We start from the raw sequence: 20,708 nt of genomic DNA, 5'->3' as shown, positions 1-20,708 counted from the left end.
GGAGGTATTAGAGAGCCATTAAATTTTTTTGAATAGAGGAATGAAATGGTCAGACTTGTTCTTTAGGAAGATGAATTTGACAGCCAAATGGAGGATGAATTGGAGTTGAAGTGACTTGAGTCAGGGAGACCAAGTAACAGATTATTTTAGAAGTCCAGGCATTAGGTGATAAGGACCCAACCAGGGTGGTGACATTGACAAAAGAAGAATATATGAGAGGTAAAGTTAAAAGTAAAGGTAAAGAGGACTTGACTACTGATTGGATTTGGGTGGGGGTAAGATAGAGGATAAGAAGTTTGAGATCACAGCTAGGTCATAAACCTGTATAATTGGGAGGATGGTGTACCCCTGACAGCAACAGGGAAATTATGAAAAGGGATTATGGGGAAAGATAATGAGCTCAGTTTTCTACATGATGAGATATGAGTCCCATGTCTATGGGACATGCAGTTTGAGATAGTTAAAAGACAGTTGGAGATGTGAGAATGGTGACTAGAAGAAAAGTTATAGTTGAATGAGTAGATTTGAAAATCATCTGCATAAAGATGATAAGTGAATCCTTGGAAGTTGATGAGATCACCAAATAAACAGTATATATAGAGAAGAGAGGTATCCAGGATGGGGGCCCCTCCTCTATTGGTAGATGTAGCATGAATGAAGCTGCAAGAAAGGAGACAGTGAAGAAGCAGTCAGGTAGGTAGGAGGAGAACCAGGAGAGAGCAGTGTCACGAAACCTTAAGAGCGTGTTCAGAAGAGGGTTACTGATAGCATCAGAAGTTTCAGAGAGGTCAAGAAAGATGAGGATTTTAAAAAAAACCCATTTATTAGATTTGGCAATTAGGAGATGATTGGAAACTTTGAAAGAGCATTCTCAGTTGAAAGATGAGGTCGGAAGCCAGACTGCACATACCTCCCACTCTCTGGATTAAAGGAAGAGACTTAAATGTCTCTAACAGCTCCAGTGCTTCAGTGATCTTTCTCCTCCTACTCTCTCTCACATTCTCCCACTCTCCCACCTGCTAAAATAGGACAGGATTCCCCTGTCTCTTCATCTTTCTCTTCTTTTATCTCCACAAAACTCTTCAATTCTTTCAAGTATACTTTATTTTTCCTTGTAACCTAAACAGTAGTGAGACCTTCTTCCAGCTCTTTAACCTCTCTAGGAGGGGAGAGCAGCTGTTTTTTTTTTTTAATTTTGCATACTTAACTGCTCACTTGGTATTTGCTATAAAGACAAACATAGTATACTCTCAAAATTTCTCAGGCTAATTGGAAATGAGACTCTCAGTCCTTTACTATTTTGATATTGTTTTCAACTTTAATTGACAATATATACATGAAGTCAAGGCAAATCTTTTAGGGATAAAAGAATTTTTTTTTTTACTTAAGGTTTTAGTACTTAACACTTTGGATTGCTCTGACAACATATAGAAAGTGCTTAATCTGCCTATTCTGGTGAATCAGAATCTTTTGATATTTTAACTTTAAGCTTGAAATGACTTCATAAATTCAATAAAATCATGAACTTAATGCATTTGTTTTCCTAATCAATGTACCCTGATAAAATATATTAACTTTAAAAGCCATAATAAATTTTTAAACATTCTGTTAAACTGTTTTCTTCTTTTGAATATACTTATAGAGACTGTTTCAACCTTTGCAGGCTTTATGATCACCTAGATATTGCTAGTTAGCTGAAATTCTTTTCAGTAGACTCAACTCTTCAGTAGATAGTTCAATTTTTCATGTATCCTAAGTATCTGCTATTAGTTTATTTTCCATTTTTTTAGATATTCTTTCTTACATAGACTTGAGAAGGGTGTCACTTTTTCTGACAGACTTTTTTCATTTATTTCTCTATTTTTACTCCTTAATGCTTCATATGTAGCAACTTTTCTCTTTGGACTTTTCCCCACAATTTTATCAGGCCCTTGGGCCATATAGTTAGTAATACCAGTAGGAGGTAATTAATTCATGGAAGTACTGAAGAGGCTTCGTTTGTAAGGAGGAAAAGAGCTCCCTTATGTACCTTTTTCAGATGTGAGAGATATTCTAATGTGCAGACATATTTGATTCAAATTCTGACTTCAGTGAAAAATACCCAGGTGATGAAAGTTGATGTCCTTATATCAGATACAGATTTTCTCCAAGAGGGCAATTTTCAAGCTGTTTAAATTTTTCTTGGCATGTTTTCACAAAGGAAAATTTTTTCCAGCAAAGTATCCTATTACCTAAGCAAGTAAAGTTTAGAGATAGAACCATACTTAGGCTAACTGGAAAAAAAATCCTTTAGCGATTAATCCCTGACTTATCAACACCACAATAACACCCTTGGTGCAGGAAAGGGCACAGATTTGTACCAGAAGCTCTCTCGCTTCTTCACAATACTCAGTGAATATTCTTCTTTTCTCCTCTGTTGAAATCTAATCCATTCCTATGCTAGGGAGTGATGGTAAACTTCCATATTTTACTCTGTCCCACAATTGGTCCTTTCATTCATTTTTCCTGTGAATTGGAAAACACAAATTTAGAAGAACCATAGTGACCCAAATTGGCTGTTTCCTTGGGTAAAGCACTTGAACCTCTTGACATCCTTGAACCAAAGAGTAGATATGGACCTTTCATTAGAAGAGTGAGTTTCAGTCTCAGTGCTTTTCAGTCATGGCTTTTCCCTTTTGCTCTGATTCTTCTGACAAAAAAATGGAAATATGTTGAACATAACTGTGCATGTATAACTTATCTCAGATTGCTTGCTGACTTGGAAAGACAGGGAGAAAATTTTACAAAAACTACTATTGAAAATTCTCTTTTCATGTAATTGGGAAAAATTTTAAAAATTTAAGATTAAAAAATAAATAAATCATTTGGTTATGAGGAAATCCTACCTTACACATTTAAATGCTTATGGATGTGAGCTGGGATTACTTTATAGATGAGGAAATTAAAACTCAAGAGATGACTCACTTAGTGTCATTTAAGAACTTCTTAATGGAAGAGCTAGAATTCAAAATTGGGTCTCCTGACTGCTAGTCTAAGGCTCTTTCCTAGAATTGAATTTTTCTTTTTTTCTTTTTATCTAGTTGCCTCTCAAGTTAGTCTTTGAGAACTGGTGTGAGTTTAATTTGGCATCTTTTTTTCCATGACCCTCCTGCTTAGGAATATTGTCTTTCTTTCCTAGGACTAGTTTCTGTTTCTATACCCTTAATTCCAGTCACTGCTTTGAAAGTAAAGTGGGAAATGGAACAATTTGGGGCTAATTCTATCTTTTTTTGGTAATAATTCTACCTTTTTTTTTGTTTCAGGGTGTGTGTGTTTCAGGATTTTCCTGAATTGTAAAGAATCATTATTTCCATTTCTTCCTTGCAGCTGTGGCTTTGGCAACTTGAGCATAGATATCATCAGGAAAGAGAACCAAGGTTCAGATTGTGTTATTTTTTATATTGGAAGGGCATCTGTGTGTATTCCCTGAATCATTTTTGTTTGGGAATTTTTTTCTAGCAGAGGTATGGAGGGCATAAGAGATATGACAAAAGGATGAAAGTAGTTTAATGACCAATTTCTCTACAATCACTTGAATTAACTGTAGAGTCACCCCCACTGTGTCATTAAGAAGGCCAAAGGACCAACTAGTTCTTTTATTCATCATGATGAGTTTCATCATGTAGCTATGATATGAGGAGGAAATGATTCATTTATCATATTCTATGACTCATACCATGGACCATGGAACTGCTGTTACCAAATGTAGACCTTGAAGAAATACAGCCTTTGGTGTTCATCTCTTTGTTTTTTTTTTCCAATCTTGGCAGAACTTTATTCATTTCTGTGCTTTGTAGAAAAAGATATAGGGAAAGCTTTCTGACTGTTTCACTATTGACTTCTTTTGCCTCAGTTGCTGATCTTTTTGCATATCTCTGTATGCTGCCCAAACTCCTCTTAGATGGGTTCATAATATAACAGTTTTGTTTTATGATTTGTATGAATCTATCAGTCTATCTATTATTTTATACAAAGTTTAGAAATAAAATGTGCTATATGTGTGTATTTCTATATCTATTATTTAGTTCTAATTTTACTTCTTTAACAATATGACCTCTGTCTTTCTCTCTCTCCCCCTTTCTTTCTACCACCTTTCTCTTCTCTGACCCCCAACTTAAAGACTTTAGAGACTTTCTAATTCAAACTATAACTGAGTAAGAATTTTCTATACCACTTCATCAACAAGTGGTCATCTAACCTTTATTTGAAGATTTTTTGTGATGGGGTAGGTGGGGGGAGTCAAGGAGATTCTTATTTCTTTTTTTTAGGTTTTTGCAAGGCAAATGGGGTTAAGTGGCTTGCCCAAGGCCACACTGCTAGGTAATTATTAAGTGTCTGAGACCGGATTTGAACCCAGGTACTCCTGACTCCAGGGCCGTGTGTTATCCACTGCGCCACCTAGCCGCCCCCAAGGAGATTCTTCTTAAAAGATTGTTAGAGGGCCTTAAATGTCACTTAGGTGAGTTTATATTATTTTTTACAGCATTAGGAAGCCAATTGAGATTTTTATATGGGGGACTGGATGTAGCCAGACCTATGCCTTAGTAAAATTATTTTGGAATATGGGAGAAGGAAGAGACTGAAGGAAAAGCCACCAATTGGGAAGCTATTTCAATAGTCTATGAGAAAAGTGGTAAGTACCTAAAACAGGTTGTGACCAAAGAACAGGATTGATTGTGAAAACCTTGGTGAAGGGGACTATGCAGGACTTTGCAACTTAGTAGATAAGAGAATGGGGAAGAGAAATGAACCAAGTATGACTCTAATGGAAAACTATAGCTTTATAAGAAATCATGAACAGGTGGATTTTGGGAACACTCTGGAAAAACTTATGTAAACCTATGCTGAGTGAAGTGAGCAGAACCAGGAGAACATTGTACACATTACTAGCAATATTGTATGATGATCAACTATGATAGACTTAGCTCTTCTTAGGAGTACAATCGTTAATTCTAAAAGACCTATGGAAAAAAATATCATATACATCCTGGTGTCTGAATTCAGACCAAAGCATATTATTTTCACTTTTTAAAATTTGTTTTATGTTTTTTCTTTCTCATGGTTTTTCCCTTTTGTTCTGATTCTTCTTTCACAGCATGATTAATAGGGAAATATATTTAACATGATTGTAGAAGCATATTAATATCAGATTATTTGATGTCAAGGGGATTGGGGAGGGAAGGGAAGGAGGTAGAAAACTGTGCAACTCATAATCTTAATGAATGTTGAAAACTGTCTACATGTGATTGGAAAAAAATAAAATAAAATAAAAAGTATGACTCCAAGTTTATGAATTTGGTGAATGAGAGGATGGTTGTATTTCAACAATAATAGGGAAATTTGGAAGAGATGGGGATTTATGGGAGAAGATTATTCTGTTTTAGATATAATTAAATTTTAATTATCAGTGGCACATTGAGGAAGAGTTGTTCAGGAAGCAGATAGTGATGTAAGATTAAAGTTTAGGAGATAGGTTAGTATTAGATCTAAGGATTGGAAATTTTCTACTTAGGGATAGAATTTATGGGAATAAATGAGAGTTGACTGCTCATAGACATAGTGCCTGGAACATAACTGGTGATTAATAAATGCTTATTGATTGATGGATAGGTTGAGCCACAAGTGAATGATCTTTGCTCACTTTTGCATCAATACACACACACATATATGTATTTTATATATATATATATATACATATATATAATACAGATATATTATCGTCTAATCCTTCTCTCTCTCGATTTATTCCTCCATTTCTCTTGAGGGGAGCTTGCTCAGTTGATATTGTTAGTTCGTTTCTCAGGAAACTTTTGTGTCTCATTATTGCACATTGGACAACATACAGAATTCTCTGTTGAGCATTCTTCAGCATCAGTCAATAGGCTGAGTTTTGAAGGAAACCAGAGATTTCAAGGTTTTTTGTTGATCATCACTTTATGACCTCATTTAGTATTTTCTTGGCAAAGATCCTAAAATGGTTTGCCATTTCCGACTCCAGTTCAAGGTTAAGTGATTTGCCTAGGATCACATGGTTAATAAGTATCTGAGGGTAGATTTGAACTTATGAAGATGAGTCTTCCTGATTCTAGACCCATGCTCTCTCCATTACAATACTTATAGATTTCTTTCCAATGGTACAGTTAAGGAGGGAAGCATTCAAGACATAGTTGATAGCCTGTATAAAGGCACAGAAATTGAAGGATGGAAGTAGAGCCAATATGACTATGGCATATGTTGAGGAGGGAGTAATGGTTAGAGAAATAGGAAGAGCCATGTTGTGAGGAACTTTAAATGCCAAATGGAGGAATTTATAAATAAAGGATAATAGAAAGGCACTGGAATTTTTTGAATAGATAAGGGATAGTAGGTGACATGGTTCAGTCTGAATTTTAGAAAAATCTCACTTTGGGATCTTTTTTGAGGATGGATTAGAAGTGAAGGGACACTTGTGAGCCCATATATCAAAAAATTTCATGGACTTCCATATGAGACTAGGTACAATTTAATATAAAAAAATAACAAAAAGCTACTATAAATTCAGTGCTTTTAATTGAATTTGTTTTATTAATCAAATTAAATCACCTTCATTTGAAAAATAGCAGCACATGCATGAGACAGTTTTTACTCATTCTGCAAAAGGTGCTTGCTTATTTATTATACTGAGTCATACTGAATGTTTTGTTGGACTAAGTAACGATAAAAATAATAATGTAGATTGTGCATATAGATTTCTTTTTTTTTTAGTTTTTTTTCCTAGGCGTTGGGGCCAAGTGCCCTGCCAAAGGCCACACAACTAGGCAATCACCAAGTGTCTGAGACTGGACCTGAACCCAGGCACTCCCAACTCCAGGGCTGGCGCTCTATCCACTGTACCACCCAGCTGCCCCATGCATATAGATTCTTGAGCAGCTTAAAGACTCCCAGAGGTCTTGAGCTCACAAGTTGAGAACCATTGATTTAAACTATAAAAGTCTAGTTCAAATTCAATTTCATGGAAGGAATGATATACTGAAAGAACAGTAGATTCAGAGTCCAAGGTTCAAGTCCAAGGGTTGTCATTTGCTAGCTATGTGACTAGGCACATCTGTTAACTTCTCTATCTCTATTTTTTAGCATTTTACATACATCTTTTATTGAACAAATTTACAAATTAGTAATTTTGTCACAAGGAATTAGGATTAAAAGAGATACATAAGAGATAATTTTTATGAAGTGTTCATCAGATTCCAAAGGGTTGGGTTTGTTTTTTTTTGTTTTGTTTTGTTTTGCTTCCTCTGGTTGGGGATAATATTATCCACAACCAGTCAAATACAGTTGTCCTAACTCTTTGGACTGTTGGGAGGAATTGCATCCATCAAGGTTGTTCATCTTATAGTGTAATTGCTGTGTACATTGTTCTCTTGGCTCTACTCCATTTGCTCAGCATCACATCCTGTAAGCCATTTCATGCTTCCCATAACTTGTTTAGATATTCCCCCAATTGATGGGCATCCCCTCAATTTCCAATTCTCTGTCGCTAACAAAAAAAAGCTACTATGAGTATTTTGGAACTTTTCCCATTTTTTCCAATTTCTTCTGGATATAGTCCTAGAATTGGAATTGCTGTATTTCATTGCTCTTTGGGCATAGTTCCAGATTGCTCTCCAGAAAGGTTGAATCCATTCACAACACCACCAGCAATGCATCAATGTCCCAATCCTCAAACAGTCTCTCCAACATTGATCATCTTCCCTTTTTCCTCATGTGAGCTAATCTAATAGGTGTGAGATGATACCTCATTGTTGTTTTAATTTGCATTTCTCTAATCAATAGTGATTTGGGGCATTTTTTAATATGATTATATATAGCTTTAATTTCTTCATTGAAAACTTTGACCAATTATCAATTGGGGAATGACTTGTGACCTTATAAATTTGATGCAATTCTCTCTATATATTTTAGAAATAAGACTGTTATCAGAACTCTTGGTTGTGAAGATGGTTTCCCAGCTTTCTACTTTTCTTTTAATTTTGGCAGCATTGATTTTATTAGTGCAAAACCTTTTAAATTTAATATAGTCAAAATCATTCATTTTGCAGTTTATAATCTTCTCTAATTCTTGTTGGTCATAAGTTTATCCATTTTCCATAGATCAGGTAGATAGAATATATTTTGGTCTAATAATTTATCTATGGTATTGCTCTTTATGTCTAAATCCTGTACCTGTTTTGATCTTATTTTGGTATAGGGTGTGAGATGTGGATCTATGCCTAATTTTTGCCATGCTGTTTTCCAGTTTCCCCAACAATTTTTGTCAGATAGTGAGTTCCTATCCCAGAGGCAGATGTCTTTGGGTTTATCAAATAGTAGATTGCTATAGTCATTTACTACAGTTTCTTTTGAACCTGTCCTAATCCACTGATCCATTATTCTATTTCTTAACCAGTACCAGTCAGTTGTGATGACTGCTGCTTTATACTATAGTTTGAGATCTGGTAGAGCTAGGCCACCTTTCTTTACTTTTTTTCATCAGTTCCATGCTATTCTTGCTTTTTTGTTGCTATAGATAAATTTTGTTACTATTTTTTCTAGATTGGTAAAGTAATTATTTGATAGTTTGATTGTTATGGCACTAAATAACTAATTTAACTTGGGTAGAATTGTCATTTTTATTATATTAGCTCAATCTATCCATGAGTATTTGACATTTTGCCAATTATTTACATCTGACTTTATTTGGGTGAGGAGAGCTTTATAATTGTGTTCATAAAATTTCTGGGTTTATCTTGGGAGGTAGATTTTCAAATATTTGATGTTATCTACAGTTATATTAAATGGAATTTCTCTATCTCTTCTTTTTGGATTTTATGGTTCATATATAGAAATGCAGATGATTTTATGTCGGTTTATTTTATATCTTGCTACTTTACTGAATTTGTTCATTGTTTCAAGGAGTTTTTTTAGATGATTTTCTAAGGATCTCTAGGTATACCATCATTTCATATGCAAAGAATGAAAGTTTTGCTTCTTCATTGCCAATTCTGATTCCTTCAATTTCTTCTTCTTCTCTTACTGTTAATGCTAGCATTTCTAATACTATAGTGAATAGTAATGGTGATAATGGGCATCCTTGTTTCACTCCTGAATTTATTGGAAATGCTCTGAGTTTATTACCATTAAATATAATAGTTATTGATGGTTTTAGATAGATACTATTTATTATTTTATTTTTCTTTTTTTAAATTTTAGAAAGGTTTTATTTATTTTTAGTTTTACAACTTTTCCCCCACTCTCACTTCCCTCCCCCACTCTCCACAGACGGCAGTTTGCTAGTCTTTACATCATTCCCATAGTATGCATTGATTTAAGTTCAATGTGATGAGAGAGAAATCATAGTCCTTAATAGTCCTTGGTCTTTGTTCAAACTCCACAATTCTTTCTCAAGATACAGGTGGAATTCTGTCACAGATACCTCCAAATTGTGCCTGATTGTTGCCCTGTTAACTTCTCTTGAACATCAGTTTCCTCATATGAAAGATAGAATAATGCTTGTCCTGCCTCATCATCATCATCATCATCATCATAAAAGTAATTACATCATAAAAGTAATCCTTTATATAAAATTTTGCTATGTTCCACTTGCTAAGTACATTATGATTATCTCATTTGATTTTCACAAGAGTCCTGAGAGATAGGTTCTATTAGTATTTGAATTTTACAGATAAGGAAACTGAGGAAAACAGGAGTTAAGTGACTTGCCCAACATCATGCAGATAAGTTTATGAGGCCAGATTTAGTCTCAGGCCTTTTGAACTCCAGAATCAACACTCTATTCATTGTGACACCTAGTTAATTTTAACTCATAAAGCATTGAGTAAGTATAATCTCTTATAGAGTACATCTTCTTAGTGACCAGAAATTCACATCTATCAAATACAACTTCTTTTTGTGATCTGAACCAATGACTTCATAGATTCATAAATTTAGGGAACCCCTAAGGGGATGGAAATTCCCTTCTTTAATACAATCTGACCCCTTGGCTAGAAGTATGATCTTAAGGAGTTGTTTGCATACTGAGAAATTAAATGACATACTCATGTTCACAATGGTTTTTGTCCTTCATTCTCAGAGAGAAGGTGGTATACCCCCCATATCTATATCTATATCATCTATATCTATATCTATATCTATCTAATCTATATCTATATCTATATCTAATCTATCTCTACCTCTCTCTCTCTCTATATATATATATATACATATACATGTATATGTATATGTATATGTACATATATATATATATATATATACACACACACACACACACACACACACACACTGACACATTCCTGCCTCCATTTTTCTCCACATACTACATGATTATCTTTTCTAATTCAAAGCTTCTGTGATGAGGAAGAGTAGGTTTCCAGACCCTAGAGAAGGTTACTCTAGCTAAGAGTTTGACTCCACTCTTAGGTTGATAAATATCTAGGAATGAGGTAACCAAGGACTGAATGAATTTATAAGAACCAGATCCTTTGCAACTTCCTAATGTGGCAGAGGATAACACACAATCCTTTATGTGAAGTGTGCATTCATTCCTGTTATCTGAGGTCCTGATAGTTATAGAGAGATGAGGAATTACTCTTTTAATAAGAATAGTTTACATGTGCTTTAAGGCTTGCAAAATACTTTACATATAAAATCTCATCTGATGCTTACAGTAACTTTGTGAAGTAGTTCCTATTTTTAGATGAGGAAAGTGATACTCGGGGATAGTGACTAAATAGCTAGTAAGTGTCTGAGGCAACATTTAAACTCAGGCCTTTTTGACTCTGAGTGTTATAAATGCTCTGTCCACTTTAGTCTGGTGAAAAGGATTGTGGAAGTACACTAAGATCCCCTCTATGTCTGTTTTGGACTATATTAAAATAATGTTATAACTTTAATCTGAAGTTCTTTGTTCTTTTTGAATGAGAAACCCTATCAGTCTAACTATCAATTAAAAAAACTGCCCACACTGAAATCTTTTTACATCATTGTTTAATGGCTAATCAGTTTCTAACCCATTCCTTGGTCTCTCACTCTTTGCTCATGAAGGGCTCTTCTAGGAAGTGATTAAGATAATGATTAGACTAAAGAAAAGCAGTTTTTGATTAAATTAAAGAATAGAAGTATCTCTTGAGTTCATTTTTAACCAAGTAGAAAGGAGAATCTTTGGTGGGAATGATGAGAGATTGAATGGTTTTAGGAAAATTATTCTCTAGAGCTGAATGTTTTTATTTTATAAATTCCTTTGACATTCCAGTGGAACCTATGGATTCCTCAGAATGTTTTTAAATGAATGAAATAAAAATATAGGATTACAGAAGAAACCAATTATATTCAATTAATTCAATTAGCAGTTATTAGACACCACCATATCTCAGACCTTGTAAGGCTAAGGATAGGAAGACAGTCCCTGCTCTCAAGGAGTTTGCAATCTAATGTTAGAAGACATTATACAAAAGCAAGCTGAAAAGTAGAAGACAGGGTTAGATCAGGTAGTACCTAATGATGTTCTGTGGAATCCAAACCAATCAGAGCTGCTGATGGAAATGGGAGAGTTACTTGGCATACATTGAAATATATTTATCAGGGGCGTCTAGGTGGCGTAGTGGATAAAGCACCGGCCTTGGAGTCAGGAGTACCTGGGTTCAAATCCGGTCTCAGATACTTAATAATTACCTAGCTATGTGGCTTTGGGCAAGCCACTTAACCCCATTGCCTTGCAAAAAAAGCTTTTAAAAAAAGAAATATATTTATCAAAATATTTTAAAAAACAATTTCATAGACCCCAGGTTTAGAACCTCTGCTCTATAAAGGTATACTCACATTCTAAGTTACTCTAGTTCTGAAACTATTACTCAGCCTTGAAACCCTTACTTCATCATGACTGTAGAATTTTATTCTTGCTTGAAAAATGTTATAAATTGCATTGAAAATTGAGATACATATATATACATTTATATATGCATATATATATATATATATTTAGAATTGTTTTAAATTGTAGTGTTAAAATGATATGTAGGGAAAAGATTTTTAAAGGCAAAAGGAAATTCAATCTATTTTTGGACCTCTTTCCCTAAATAGAAGTGTTGAGATTTAGTTCAATTAATAAATTTGTTTCTGGAAGGCTTGTGCCTGCAATGTAGAGTATAGAATTTTTTTCCCTTGGCCTGGGATATGAAGTATCTTCCTTAGCAAGGGCTGGAGTTGAAGTTTTATTTCCTTCCTCCAGTGATGATGAAAGGAGAAATAGATATTAGTCAAAGGCTCTATCTGTCAATGGAAGCCCCTATGTACTTGGATATTCTGAGGTTATAGAGGACTGAGATATTGTTTTCGCATATACTTATGGTGGACACAGGTCAGAGCAACATCTACTGCTATCCATTTATAGGGCATTTAAAGGCAATGGAGAACTGAGTTGGTACTGTTTTCTTATTTGTTCAGTGACAGAATAGGTGGTCCCACCATACAAACTTACATGGAATATATGACCTCCAAAATCAGTTTCTGAGATGTGTGAAGGCTGGGTCATTCACCTTTTTTTGTTATAAAAGAAAGTCATTGTTTTATTTCTATGAAGAAAGAGATTACTAGTATAAAAATATGACAAAGAATATATTTAAAAACATGAAAACAAGCAGATTTAGGCCTTTATTCTATATTCAAATTAAGTGGCTAAATTATACCACTTTATGGCTTTCAAAATGCTCTTATATCCATTGTTGTGATAGTGGGGAAAAGGTGCTCTGAGCACCTGGGTTCAAATCCTACCTGTCCTGGTTACTACTAAATGACCTTGAACAAATTGCCCTGAGTCTTTCCACCTGAATTGCTTTATCTGTAAGATAAAGGAATTGGATTGGAATTGGATTTTATGATCTCAGTTGTCTTCCTACATCTATTATAACAAGTCTAACAGATAATTCTTGGTAAAGCTTTGTGGAAATTCAGTTTCATTTATTGCAGGTTCTTAATATTCGTAAAATTCTGCGTCATGAAGAACATTCTATAATTTAGACCAATTATTAAAACCACCCCCATTAATCACCTCGTTGGAGTCAGAGGATTGGCACAGGAGGTAGAACTGTGGACTTGAGTGAGGAACACATGAGTTCAAATATAACTCAGAAAGACCCAAGTTCACCTGCGACTTCAGACACTTATGAGTTGTACACTTAAACTTGATTTGCCTCAGTTTCTTCATCTGTAAAAATGGAGAAAATAATGGTATCTGCCTTGCAGGGTTGTTGTAAGGATGAAACATTTGCAAAGTGCTATGCAAATCTTAAGGATCTATATAATTGCTAATTACTGACATTATTATTATTATTAGCCATCATCTCAGCTCATGAAAACTTAAAATATCATGACTTCAAACCCAGGTAGAACTCCAAGCTGTAAACTTGGATACATATTGATCTAGACCTTTCTCAGTGGCACAAATACAATTTTATTATGTCCTGGACTAAAATATCATTGCCCTAATGATGATTTTCTGAGGTAAGAAATAAATTTTAAAAATCAATCTTTTAACTTATTGCCATTAACATTTTCTTTCATTAGAAGGCAAATTGGCCTGACAGTACTTTCAGTGACTTTTCAAAAGCAAAGGCTTTATGTATTCTTTTCTCCTAGTAAGTAAATAGTATTTTTGCTTACAATTTTAGGATAAACAAAATCATTAAAAAAGATGGAAAGATCTCTATATGAGAGAAGACTAAAAAGATTAAATCTTCTCACTTTAGAAAGATGGAGGTTGATCAAGATGTGATTGAAGTAGATGACACATTCTCCAAAGGCCATATTACTAGAAGTAGGTAGAAATGCCAGAAATCTTGACAGAGATAGTTTAAGGCAACTTTTTTTTTTTGGTGGTTGGGGGAAGAGTTGCAAGGTGATGAGGTTAAGTGACTTGCCTAAAGTCACATAGCTAGGTAATCATTAAATATCTGTGATCAAATTTGAACTCAGGTCTTCCTGACTCCAGGGCTGATGCTCTAGCCAAGGTGATGAGGTTAAGTGACTTGCCTAAAGTTACATAGCTAGGTAATCATTAAATATCTGTGATCAAATTTGAACTCAGGTCTTCCTGACTCCAGGGCTGATGCTCTAGCCACTGTGCTCCCTATCTGCCCTAATTTAGGAAAACTTAGAGAAGACATGCACACACAGTTATTTCATGGGTAGTAAATAAGAAATGCCTTATAAACTCTGATCATATGTAGTTTCCAAAAAGAAAAGAAACAAAAGTTTTTAAACTTTTGACATTTTTATTCTGTGAATATCTCATACAGGAACCAGGGCTTGATTCCTAGATAAATTCCTTGGCAATTGATCTCTAAAGGTTATTAAAGGAGATTTTGGGGCTGCTCAAAGGTCTGTCTGCAACTTAATAGAAGGAATGACCCAGTCTTTGTTAAAGATGTAAAGATGTCCCCAGGTGCCGTTGTTAAAGGTTGGGGAGGAGTGTAGGACATTAGTCTTCTACTTTGGTCCAATTGCATTTCTGATGTATGAAGCATAGCAAGAATAGTACAAATATATTCCTTCAAAAATAGTACATTCTCCCTTCAATTTCTAAATAATGGGGAAGAGTAGGCTCAAACTACTGTGGTTGATACAGTCATTTCCTAGGTGAGGCATATCTGATGGATGAATGGCTCCCTTGCTGTCAGGGCACGGGGTCTTAGTTGATTCACAATTTGCTGAGTCAAGCAGGTTATAAACTGCAGGGATACTAGCAAACTCTATAGTGCCCTCTATTTGCTGGACCTTGGCAGCTCTTCTGATCTTTTCAAGCTCATAAGGCTAATCCATCAGGTCTCCTCCTAGGGAAGAGCAGAAAGAGAGAAAAATAATGACACCTTCTGTTCATGACTTCATGGTCATAAGAAAGAAGTTTTATTAAAAAAAAGTTGTCTCTTGTTAGCTCATTGCATCATGGGACTATGGAAGCATCTTATATGGCAGGCAGTACATTCCTTTTCCACAGTTAAAGAAACCACTTTTGATAAGGTAAATAACTAGTGAGTCTGACTTCAAGTCTTATTTCTGAAACATAATGTGGTATGCAGGGAGGACTAACCCTTTTGTATGAGAGCTGACTTGAGCCCTTTTTAAGGCTGCTCATCCATCCACTTTTGAGGTCCACCTGTCACTCAACTCTTACCTGTGTCTGTGAGAAGCTCTTGCAGGTGCAGCAACCATACCCCAATAAAATCTTTTCAGCAGATGGGCTAAATCAAGAAACTTCTTTTGATAAGGTAATAACTGGTGACATAGAAATTCTTATCAGAAATGATGATGTCATTATCATCAGTGTCAGCAACAAATTAGAGAGGTGGTACACCATGGTAGAGAGATGGATGATTTTGGAGTCAGCAGAATCTGAGTTCAAGTCCTATTTCTGATGCATATTGTGGTGTTCAGGGAGTACTAGCCCTTTGGTATGACAACTGGCTTGAGCCCTTTTCAGGGCTGCTCATCTACCTTTGAGGTCCACCTGTCACTCAACTCTCATTTGAGGCTGTAAGAAGCTCTTGCAGATATAGCAAGCACAGTCCAGTAAAAATCTTCTCAGCAGATGGGTTAAATCAAGTTGAGGATGACCAATGTGGCTTCCCCAAGCATGTGAATACTTCCCCAGGAGAATGGGTGGATGAGAACAATTTTTTCAACAGCAATGAAGGCGACTGAAGCAAATACTGTGGAGCAATTAGGGATTGGTCAGACACTGAAGACTACAAGATTATCCTCTACATCTCAGGCCATCACCCGTCTTATTGACTTTTATCCTTCCACTGGACTTTGATGACTCTACAATTGAGAGGGAAGCTGATGACTTTGCACAACCCTACCTCACTTAGGGCTTGCATTCATGTGCAAGTTTAACAGTCAAGTTGACATATCACCCTATTTACTTCCCTACACAATCAGTCACGGTGATAATTGTTTTCAATTGTCTTCCTTCTTTTTCAAATAGGTCAAAGGAAAAACAATACCAATTGTGACTGTGACTGATCATGTGGGCAAGTAATTAATTTAACCTGCTCTAGGCAATCCCCAATTATTATAAATTCCCAATCAGCTTGGGTAGAGGGAGTTGCTTCCTTGGGAGTTCTCTCCCATAAGGAATTCCCATAAGGAATCATATGACTAGAAAAAATTTTAAAAACCTTACTCTTCTATAAGGCTTTAAGATGTGCAAACTCTTTTCTTTACAACACTGAAAGATAGGCAGTATATTATTAACTCCATTTTGTAGGTGAGGATATTGAAATTCTGCGTGGTTAGGGAACTTCCTGATGGTTGGTTATATAGCTTGTAAAATCTTAAGTGGGAGTTGAATCCAGTTCCCCTGATCCCAAATGTCTCTATGGGTAGGATAACCTGTTTGAAACTCTGGCACTGAGGAGTCAATTCATTTTGTTATGGTGCTCAAATGCATTTAAGTCTTGATATTTTCCACTTACACATTATTCGTGACAAGATTTTAAATCTAGTCTTGATTTCTTTGGTTTCTCACAGTCAGTAGGGCTACCTCCCCTCACCATCTGTCTGTCTGTATTTGTTCAGGGAAGGCCAACAAATTTAGAAATTATTCTAAGTAAAGCATGATGAAGAATATAAACCTGCTACCCAAACATAATTCATTCCAAAGAAAAATAGCTATATTTTTAGATTATCTACTGTTTTGTATAGCCTCTGCCCTGCACCCACTCCATATTACAAAACTGACTGTGATAGTCCCCTAGAAAGGAAGATAATGTTTCTAAAAATGTTAGTCCCTAAATATATGACTGTGGTAGTTTAGACAATCTGTAAACTACCTTCAGTGTACATTACTTTTATGTACTTTGTATTCCTTCCCTTTGCATTGAAGTTGGAAAATTCTTTCTCAGAGAATTGTGCGAACCTGGGCAAGTTACTTAACTGTGGTTCTCAGTTTGTTATTGTTCACTCATTTTCCAGTTACATTCAACTCTTTTATGACCTCATTTGGGGTTTTCTTAGCAAAGATACTGGTTTGTCATTTCCTTCTCCAACTCATTTTACAAATGAGAAAACGGAGGCCAACAGAGTGATGTCCCTTGTCCAGTGTTACATAACTGGGAAATGTCTAAGGCTAGATTTGAACTCAGAAAGATGAGTTTTCCTGACTTCAGGCCCAGTGCCTCAGTTTACTCATTTATCAATTGAGAGGTTGAATTAAATGATTCATCAAGTTACTTCCAATCCCAGAACTATTGTTTTACAGATGAGGAAACTTCAGTATGGAGGGCCAAAGTTAATTTGTGCATTGGCAGAGAACCATATATCTCCTCAGACTAGTAATAGTTTAGAAGGTGGTGCACAAAAACTCATGTCATGTATTATTTGTCAGAGGATCATTTGTATGCGTGAAATAATGGTATTTTTAAATACTGATGTATGTTTTCTTTAGGACTGTCCATGTCAGTATCCTTGTCTCAGATTTCCAGTTTGTGGTGGACTGGAAGTTCTTCCTTGCAATTCTCTTTATATTGTGCCTTGCCCAGCAAAAGGGTTTTTATGTAGATTTTGTAATAATGTGAATTGACTAAAGAATGTCTAGCATTTTTAAAGTACCTCATGTTTGCCAAGCACTTTACAAATGTCATCCCATTTTATCCTCACAGCAACTCTGGGAAGATAGGTGTATTATTCTTCTCACTTTATAGAAGAGGAAACAGACAGAGGTTAAGTGACTTTCTCAGGGTCATAGAGGTAGTGTCTTGGATTGGATTTGAATTTAGTTCTTCCTACACTCTATCTACTGTTGCCTAGCATTTTAGGACCAGTATATAGAAAAGTTCTTAAAATGAAAAATGAGAAAATATTAATTAGTTCCCCCTTCAGAAAATATGTATTCATTATCTTTACCCAAACTGAATTCAATTAGTGCTTGGTAAATGTAGTTCCTTGAGTTATTGCTATCCTCATGCTTTTGAGAACATTTTTCTTCCATTTCTGAATGTCCCCCTAGCAACCACAAGTTTTTCTTTTTCTTCTAAAGAGAACTCAATTCTCACACTTTTGCTTCAAGTCTGAAGGACTTTAGGGCTTTATGACAAGGTAGCAGTCTTTGGAGAGGAACAGGGATTGTAACAATTAAGTGGGGTTTTTTTTGTATTGAGTATTTTATGTTCTTTCTGCATTTCTTATGAGTGGAAGTATTAATATTTCAATATAGCTAGGTGTAACATTGGATAGAGCACTGGGCCTAGAGTCAGAATAGCCTAAGTTCAAATGGGATCTCACTTCACATCTGTTTGCCTCAGTTTTTTTCATTTAAAAATGAGAATAATAATAGGATTCCCAGGATTGTTATGAAGATCAAATGAGATTATGTTTGTAGACTGCTTAACATAGTTCTTAGCGTTTATTGGGTCCCATATAAATGCTCATTCCTTTTCCATTCCCCTTCCCAGAATGTATATGAAAGCTGGGGATGCTTTAACCTCTGCTGGGGGGGAGGGGAACCCATAAATAAGCTATATTGGAACTCTATGATTTCCCAGAGGCAATTATGTTTTGGGAAAATACAAAACAAATTGAATGATTTAAGAAGAAAATTCCCTTTAATCTTTGGAATCCAGACCTGATCTGTGTAAACCCAGCATGTTGGCTAGGGTAGTGGAGAATAGATTTTGAACAAATATTGACTTCAGAAAGCAAGGAAATAGGAGAAAACCATCAAGCAGCAAGAAATATATACTTAAATATAGATGATTACATGAAAGTTATGCTATGTAGATTCAAAAATGGTCTTTCCATACTCTCTCTAATAGCTAGAAAACATCCCTGACAGAAAGGGAAAACTATGTGTAAGGGGGAAAAGTTCCTTCTTCTATAGAGACCTAAGGAGCAGATGTAATCTTATTGTATGGGGTTGGAGGGGGGCAGGTTGAAGCCACCCTATCCTACTATATTTCTTCAGTATGAGAATTCTTTGAAAAATCAATGAGTAAAATGAAATGAGAAAATTAGACACCCCCAGGGATTGTCTGTAATTTATTTATTGAGAATGGGAGAATTCCAGATATCAGAGCGTGAGTTTTTCCAGCATACTTCTGAGGAGTACAGGTAGAACTGAGCTATGGGAAAGGAGGGAGACCCTGAGGAGGGTCACTGGCTCTACATGTTTCTTAAGAGCAGATTGACTTTAAGAGAAATTCCAGAGAAAAGTCAATTCTTTTCCCAGCTTCCCCTCTCCTTTACTTTCTATACATAGACTACAATATAATTTCTTATTTCATTACCCAAACATTTACAATAAAAGAATTTTTACCCCCACCACAAAAAAGACACAAGGTAACTAAATATAGATATAATTGTAAAGATAGGCAGAGAGCCCAACTTTTCCCTTAATATGAAGAATTTTATCTACCTAGGAGTTCAGAGTGATTGTGACTAAACTCATAACTTTTTTCATTTAAAATAAATTTCTGAAAGCAAGTATATGAACTTTAAGGGCCATCATATTATCCCCAAGGCTTACATGAGCTAATTGTTGCAACAAGTTATACAAAGGTAAGATTTTTTCACCGGGTGCAATTAGAACTAGCCAAAGGGCAATCAGTAGAAAAGAGGTACAAAAAAGTTGTCAAAAGGTAGAGGCTCAGGGTTTGAAGACAAATTAATTTCCATAAGCAGTAGGAAGAAAAAGATTTTCTTGTAAGGTAGGAGAAGGAAAACCAAGGTTACATTACATAGTAATAATAAGTTTAGAGATAGACTTCCAAATAAATGATATACAAAATAATATGAATTTCTTCTTGATGTATTCACAAACATTTTAAAGATATTCAAATCAATAATTTGTATATGGTCTATGAAGCAATATAGATAATTGAAAAGAACACTGGATTTGAAATTAGAGAACCCAAATTAAAATCTTATTACTGCCATCCACTACCTGTATGACTGGTCAAGTTCCTTCACCCCCTGGACTTCAGTTTCCTCATCTATAAAATGAGAAGGTTGACTTTTAGATTTTCCAAGGTATCTTCTAGTTCCGAATTTATGGTCTTAAAGGCCTTCTGTCCACAGAGCAGAGTACTAAGAGTATTTAATTTTGCATCAGATTGGATCATGCCTCTTAAACAACTTAAAAGGATAGGAATATGGATCTATAGTTGGAAGGGATCTAGGGGTCAAAAAGTCTGGCTTTTTAAAAAAAATTATATATATATTAAGAAACTAAGTTTCAAGGGGGTTAACTGATGTGCTCAAGGACAAACAGAAAGTAAGTGTGAGAGGTGGAATTTGAAACCAGAACCTCTAACTCCAGAGTCAATGTTCTTTTTATTATAGGCATACATAGCACACACAAAAAATTCTAGTACAAAATAATATATGTACATTAGAGAGGTAATTATCTAAGTTGATTTTCTTTTACCCTACTTTAAGGAATATTTTTTCATGTCCCTAATGGGATGAGTTTCCTAAAATTCCATGACCATAATGATTTTACCTGAACCAAACATAGAGATAATCACTCTTACTCAACTATGTTCTACTTCCTTAATTAAAAATTCTGACATTTCTCTAATCTGACTATAACCGCCTATCACTCTCAATCTCACCCTGTACTTCATCTCTTCTGATCCATTATT

General features: G+C 35.2%; 1 protein-coding gene and 1 pseudogene across 1 annotated transcript in view; one reads left to right on the top strand and one right to left on the bottom strand.

Moving 5' to 3' along the window:
• KCNH1 (potassium voltage-gated channel subfamily H member 1) overlaps positions 1–20,708 on the top strand; it is a 543,149-nt gene that overhangs the window by 115,325 nt on the left and 407,116 nt on the right. The window lies entirely within an intron of this gene.
• On the bottom strand, positions 1,212–2,500 carry LOC141510843 (OCIA domain-containing protein 1 pseudogene; annotated as a pseudogene).

The sequence above is a fragment of the Macrotis lagotis genome, chromosome 2, assembly GCF_037893015.1.
Source record: "Macrotis lagotis isolate mMagLag1 chromosome 2, bilby.v1.9.chrom.fasta, whole genome shotgun sequence".
Taxonomy (NCBI): domain Eukaryota; kingdom Metazoa; phylum Chordata; class Mammalia; order Peramelemorphia; family Peramelidae; genus Macrotis; species Macrotis lagotis.
The sequence above is the reverse complement of the archived record's forward strand: the minus strand, read 5'-3'. Positions and strand labels throughout refer to the sequence as shown.